Raw genomic sequence first — 7,782 nt, forward strand, 5'->3', positions numbered from 1 at the left:
AAGGGCCTTTGCACATGCAGTTCCCCTTACATAAATATTTTCCTTCCAGGTTGATCGAGATATAATTGCCATATAATATTGGGTAATTTTAAGGTGTACAACATAATGATTTCTTACATGTACATATTGTGATATTCCTTTTTATCTTAATTAATTGGCTGTTTACCTTGCCTTTAAGTATTGAATTTTTAAAAAGTCAACCAAACCACTCCTGACCTCAGCTGCTCTCTTTTTTCCTTCTCTAGTTTGAGAAGCCTTCTTATTTCTTCTTGGTAAATTTTAAACTTTCATCATGCTTAGAAAAAACTTCTGGAAGGAAATACACTCATAATGGCTCATTCTGAAACACCAGTTTCCTTGGTTGTTTGCCTGCTTATTTAACTCTCTTTTTAGCCTTTTCCCCTGGTACTCTCTACCTCACTCCCTATAGTTCATGACCTGTAAGCATTTCTTTTTTCCATAACTCTCCTCAAATAATTAATCTACCCCCATGACTTCAATCATGTGTGAGTCTGAAAAGCAGAAGCCAAAAGACAACAAAAAGTGGGAAGGGAGTAGGTTGAGGCTGAGAGAGCCATCAGAACATGATGTGAATCCAACCCAAGTGAAGCAGAGAGGGAAGAAAAGCCGAAAACATCCTAGACTGTTGTGCAATTCTAAGGAGTGTTTGGCAAGGTCACTGGAGAGTCCTCAAACTAAAGTCCCTTATCACAGGAGTTCCATTTCCCTTCTGTATCCAGTCATTGCTGGAAGCAGCCTTAGACTTAAACAAGCTCTGGAAGATTTAATTAGTCAAATTTCTGGAGTTTGTAAAAACTCTTCCCAAACGAACAGATGGAAGAGAGAATGATACATCAACTTTGCACATTCAATTTAAATATTATTCAGGGGGTGGGGGGACAAATTCACTTTCTGTATTTTGTTCTTTGACTCCAGAATTGAATCTAGCCCTGGCTAGTTTGCTCAGTGGTTGGAGCGTCGGTCTGAGGACTGGAGGTTTGAGGGTTCGATTCCCGGTCAAGGGCATGTACCTTGGATTTGGGTTTGATCTCCAGCCCCAGTCAGAGCATGTGTGGGAAGCAACCAATCGATGTGTCTCTCTCACTTTGATGTTTCTCTCTCTCTCTCTCTCTCTCTCTCTCTCTCTCTCTCTCTCCCTCTTTCCTCCCTTCCACTCTCTCTAAAATAAAAAATAAAAAAATCAATGGAAAAAGTAACCTCGAGTGAGGATTAACAAAATACAAACAAACAAAACTGAGTCTACATTCCTAATTTTTCAAAGAGATTTAATATGTATATCTGGAAGCCTATACTTCTCAACTTATAACACTATTTTACCCTCAGTTATTTTTATAACTCACGTATGTCATTTAGCATGACAACTTCCTTATCTTCATAAAGTGGGTCATTTTAATAAAGTACTAGTATAATAGATAATGAGAATTTTAATTCAAAGCCCATTATTTATGTTACGTCCTTACATTAGCCTTTACATTATGACTACATGATGTTATATATAACTTTGATACCAAAAATGTGGGTGTTGTTTGAGCCCGAGTTCTTGTCTCCCGAAAATAAAAGAATGAAGTCCCGGACAAAAACGATTAATGGAACCAAAGTTTATTAGGAGCAGCCAGTCCTGGAAAAGGTGTAGCTGGGGTTCCAAGAACAGGCCAGTGTTAGGAACTTCCTTTCCAAGTTACAGTCGGGAGTAGTTTAGTACCCAAGCTAATTAGAGTCTAATAGTCCATGTGTGGAGGCCCACGTGGCCATAACCCACGTGGATGCAAGGATGTGCTCCCCTGCCACAGGAATGAATGTCAGGAACCTATTGCGTTGTAGATCCAGGGAGAAGAGAGAGAGCGAGAAGAAGTGTGCACCTTTTAATTTAGAGGATGGGTAGTCTTGCTAACTCTTAATTGGTCTTTTCAAATAATTCTGCCTTAGCAATATCCTTTGAATTGGTTTATATGCCTTACTGCCTTGTGATCGGTTATCTGCACGCTGCCTGTCTTAGCAATATCCATACATTTTAAGTTGATGCCTCTCTCGTGAATGCCCTTCCTTCCCCTCCCAATCAGGGTGCCTTAGTAACTCTGCCTGGCTGGGTTCTAGAGGCCCCTTCTGTTAAAGTATCTTATGTTCAGGAGAAAATGACTGAATAAATGTGACAATGAAAACTTCATACCTATTTACGCTACTACTTTATAAAACGTGGGCTCTGAGTGCAGCCTTCCAGGGCTCCTGTAAATGTCAATTTCACCACCAAGTCTTATAATCTTGGGAAGCCAAATATTCTTATAACTTACTGCACAAGTCTTACCCCAAACCTACACAGAGGTCAATGTCTCTCCCTTTGGCCTTAAAAAGGTATAAATAGTATACTTTTTAGCTGGCCCCAGATCGCTCAGCCTGTCCTTAAACAGACACCCATGTGCCCTTTTATCCAAGCAGTAGCTTTGCTCCTGTCCCAAGAGATAGGCTTTCCTTTCAGCTGCTATCACAGGCCACCCCAGGGAATAGACCCCACTCTCAAGAGAGCCACACTTCTGTTGTGTTCATCCTGGACCCTGATTCAGAGAGGGAGCAACCCAATATTTCCCAGGAATCCATAGCAGCAAGAGGAAAAAATCAGTCCCCTGGCCTACAGTGCCTAATCTTGCTCAGTAAGGTTTTCTCAAAGATACATTTTGAAACACACTTCAAGTGGATATATTGGTTAAGATTAACATGACAGGTGACCCAATATTCTCCCTGTGTTTTTAATATTTGTTTACCTTTGTGAGGGAGGGAAAATTTTTCCTGTACCCTTCTAGGTTATATTGACTGGTCTAATAATTAAATTGACATGAGGCAAATTAACAAGAAAAAAAATAATAAAACTTAATTACATACAGATATACAGAAACCCGTATATAGGAGAGGTTCAGAGACAGAAAGGTAAAATGAGATATATGTGACAAACAATTAAAGCAGTGGTTCTCAACCTTCCTAATGCCACGACCCTCTAATACAGTTCCTCATGTTGTGGTGACCCCCAACCATAAAATTATTTTCGTTGCTACTTCATAACTGTAATTTTGCTACTGTTATGAATCATAATGTAAATATATGATGTGCAGGATGTATTTCATTGTTACAAATTGAACATAATTAAAGCATAGTGATTAATCACAAACACAATATGTAATTATATATGTGTTTTCCGATGGTCTTAGGTGACCCCTGTGAAAGGGTCGTTCGACCCCCAAAGGGTCGCGACCCACAGGTTGAGAACCGCTGAACTAAAGAATTAGGTAAGGTACCCTGAGGCTTCTGAGGGGAGGAAGGAACTACTCAGATAGATAAAAAGAGCAGATGTTCAGTAATTAGAAGTTTGCCCTGCCCTATAGATAGGTCATAAAAAGTTATTTCTGGTAATAACTCTTATTATGGGCAAGACCCTCCATTTAAACTTTTTTAAGGAGAGGTAAAAAATGTTTCTTGAGCCCACAGAGTCTCGATTGCCTTCAGCTCAAAATAATCCACATGCCAAAGTGGTTCCTCCTGGGGAGGCCAGTTGAACCCCTTCATCCTCCTTTATCTCCCTCTCGCCTAGCATTTTTCTTTATTCTCCGGGCCACGTTCTTATCAGGCTATAACTTCAGTTTATACCTATACACTCACAGTTGCCACACCTGTGCCTTCCTCCATAGGTGGTTCAGAAAATAGGAAGCCGTAGGTACCAGGTGTCTTTTTCAGACAGTTTCTACCTGTATCACTTAAAGCAAGTGGCAATATGTAGAGTATGCTAAATATGGAATTTGGCAGACTGGGAACTGACCTCAGCTTTGCAAACCAGCATTGAGTGTTAGAAGATAAAAGACAACAGAATACATTTAGGGAGATAGAACTTTATTGTGCTCTAGGAAGGGGGAGATGGCAGGTCTGCCATGTTCTTTGTCTTGGTCCTCAGGTACAGTTCAATGTGGTGGTATCAGCCTTTTCCCTAAGTGAACTGCCCAGCAAGGCTGACCGCGCTGAGATAGTCCAAACCTTGTGGCGCAAGACGAGTGATTTTCTGGTGAGGAAAAATCCACTTTTCCCTTCAAGTTTTAAAGCAGCTTCATGGGTTTCATTCCTTTCCTTCTCTACATTGGAGCTTGTCTGCATCCTTGACCATTTTTTCTCCTGCATAGATTCCTTTGTCCCTCTTTTAGGGTCACCATCCCAATCTTATATGTGATGCCCCTTCCTTTAGGACTGCTGTTCCATCTGTGAATGCTCTTACAGAGCTACTGACATTCATGTATGGGAGCTAAAAAAAAAATAATAATAATAATAATACTTTTGCTCCCACCTTCTAAGGCAGTGGTTCTCAACCTTCTGGCCCTTTAAATACAGTTCCTCCTACTGTGACCCAACCATAAAATTATTTTCGTTGCTACTTCATAACTGTAATGTTGCTACTGTTATGAATCGTAATGTAAATATCTGATATGCAGGATGCTCTTAGGCGAGCCCGGTGAAAGGGTCGTTCAACCGCCAAAGGGGTTGTGACCCACAGGTTGAGAACCGCTGTTCTAAGGTCTTCTAGCTGGGCTACTAATCAAATTAACAGATAGGTTAACAGGGAAAAAAAATAAAATTTTAATACAAGCTGATAGATCCTCCCTTCCCCCAACTGGTGGGTGGAGTATGATGTAACCTGCAGCCCGGAAATACCTGAGTGACTATGTACCTTATATGGACTATACATTGAACCATCAATCAATACCTGCCAAATATCCTAAGCCCTTGTTCCTATATGGACCATACATTAAGCCACCAATCAGCACACACTGAGTACACTAAGCCTCCATTCCTTCCCATTCCGCCCCTCAAAAGGTGTGTTCACCTCTGCATGGGTTGCTGTTCTCCCCTTGCAAGACAGACCGGCAGGTCTTTTTCCCCTAATAAAGCCTGTAATCCTGGTTTTCGGCTCCTGACTGGTCTCTCACAAGCGCATGAGTAATTCACATAGGCATAAAAATTCCAAAGGCAGTAAAGCACCATTGAGTATAATAGTATATGGCATTTTGGACAAAGAAGAAAAGTGGGGGACATAGATTTTAGAATTGAGAATGGGCAATTTACAGGAAGTTGAGGAAGCGTAGAACACACATGGCAGGCAAATTGTTGCTGGGCCACGCAGAAACAATGGGGCATGGGGTATCTAGCTAACAGGGTATTCCTGCCTGAACCCTCTCACCATACTAAATTCAAATTAGACTAAGACATATCCTAAGATTCCCTTCCTAGAGTAGTCTTTGCATTTAAATCTCTGAGGCAGGAAATGGGAGGATCAAAGGTTCTTTCTGAGTCTTTTGTTTAAAAAAAAAAAGCTTAAAATCAGTATTTCGAAAAGGTAGTGAAGCAGAATTTTTGGACAGGGCATGATGTCCTGGATTCTTTGTCCGTCGGAGTCAACGAATGAATCCACAGACAGAGGTGGTATAGCAAAGGTGAAAACTTATTAAAGAACAAGTACAGACTCCCACGTGGGGAGGGGAAAAGGGTCCCACAGAGTTCCCTTTTCCATGGTTTATAAAGACTGCAGATCTCGGTGCCATGATATCCCCTCTGATTGCTCACTATTCCCTTAGACTGGTTACTACAGTAACTCCTGAGCTCAAAGGTGGAACCTCACTTGGGACACATGAGGTTTTTCCTCCCCTCCTTTATTATTGTTTTCCTTTTACCTTTGGGGTTTCTTCTTCTCCTTCTGGATGAAGGGCTTTCTTTTCTTTATTTTGTAAATATAGACCTTTTGCTGTTCCCAGCTCCCTTATTCTATGGAAATGTACCTGTTACAGCTTTTTAGCTTCCCTATTCTATGGAAATATACTTTCTGATGCTCTGCAGCCCTGTGCTTCTTCCATGATCCCCTTAATTTCTAAAATTCCCTAAACCTGTCTTTTTCACCCTTAAAAATTCCTGTTTCAGTAGCTTTTGGGTGGCAAAACTTTGTTTGGTTCCCTTCATATGTTTTCATATAATTCAGGGCTTCTGCTCATTTTCCCCTTTGTGAACAGATATTGGTGGAGAATGGAACAAAAGCTGAGCACTGCCTTCTCAAGGAAGCCAGGGACCTGGTCCTTAAAGTAAGGTTCTTTCTCCTTCTCTTCCCCCAACCCCTACCTATCTGTCACCAATTACCAGTACTCCCTTGAAAACTGAAAAGACTGTCGTACAAAGGTAAGTGACTCTCAGGATGTTATGGACCAATGTTCGTGAGAGTAAGACCACCAACTCCAATTAGGTCTTAGCAGCATGCAAGGATTTATTGAAAGTTGGCCAGCGTCTGCAACAGGTGCCTCCACACAGGGAGCCCCATCTTGCTGCAGCCCCAAGCCTTTCTCCAATAGCCTTTTTAAAGGGTGTCACAAACTCGACAGCAGCCAGTGCGGTGTCACACCTGGCTGGAGCTTTTAACCACAACCCATTCTTTGAACAATCCAGTGGAAACTACCTGCTCTTTGAAAGTTTAGTAGAAACAGGTGTAACGCTTGGCTGGAGCGTGTCCGAGTTCCCGAAGTACAGAGTAACATCAAGATACAGAGCATACAAACAAGTTACAAAATTTTCTTTTACGTCAGTTAAAGGTTACATATCTATACCCATTTCACTATATGACGCTAAGCGTGCATGCCCATCACATTCCCTACTGGTCTTTAGGATGAATCAGTCTCTGGATTCATCGCTAGTATCTACTAGTTGCTAGTATTTCGTGTGCAAAACCATAAGCTTGACCTCCTGGATTCGGTCATGAATAAAATTGAGCAGGCAACGCAGCAAACAGGGCCCAAATATTAATCCTACTATAAGCAAAAGTAAGGGTCCAGCCACCGCTGACAGGAGGGTCATAAGCCAGGGGGACCATGAGAAGAGATTCTCATACCAGTTCCCTGCTGCCTTGCGAGCCTCCGCTCTGTCAGCCAACCTCTTTCTTAGTTGGCTTAAACTTTCTCCCAGGGCTAGGCAGAGTCCCCCTAGCTTCAGGAATAATAAATCTAAGCCCCTCCTGTTCTGTAAAACCACTTCAGCCAGTGACCCTACTGATTCCTCTAGTTTCCCTATGGACTTTTCCAAGGTGCTTAGGTCCTGGTCGATCTGCTGGCCCAGCTCTTGGTAGTTCTGGTCCCCTTTGATTAGGGCTGCCATCTCTACAGCCGTGGACCCTGCTAATCCAAGCCCTACTAGGAGGGGAATAAGTATCAGGGCCCTCCTGACCCACCCTGGTTCTATTAGGAGATGCTCTCGTCCCCCGTCCCCAGAGTAATATTAGACTTGGGGCATAATATGGGTCAGTACACATAGAGATGGGCTCTCCCCCACCTGCATGGTTAAGGAGAGAATGCACGGAATGATTCCTGTTGTACATGCCCACCAAGTCCCATTTGGGGCTACCAGGTACCAGGGGACCCCTGCCACTGGCTCTCCTCTTAATTTTAGGGTTTTCAATAAATCCTTACTGCCTTCCCAGCCCAAATGGGTGGGAGAGCCTCCTGTCCCTCGCGGGGTACCTCTCACCACCACCAGGTATCTCGCTGCGTGCCCGGCGATAAATGCAGGAGAGCCTCCTGCCTTAAATAGGGGGTCCCTCTCACCCCTGCCGGGGATCTCGCTGGGGCCTCCAAATGTTATGGACCAATGTTCACGAGAGTAAGACCACCAACTCCAATTAGGTCTTAGCAGCAAGCAAGGATTTATTGAAAGCTGGCCAGCGTCTGCAACAGGTGCCTCCACACAGGGAGCCCCATC

Source organism: Myotis brandtii, unplaced genomic scaffold (assembly GCF_000412655.1).
Source record: "Myotis brandtii unplaced genomic scaffold, ASM41265v1 scaffold405, whole genome shotgun sequence".
NCBI classification, from domain to species: domain Eukaryota; kingdom Metazoa; phylum Chordata; class Mammalia; order Chiroptera; family Vespertilionidae; genus Myotis; species Myotis brandtii.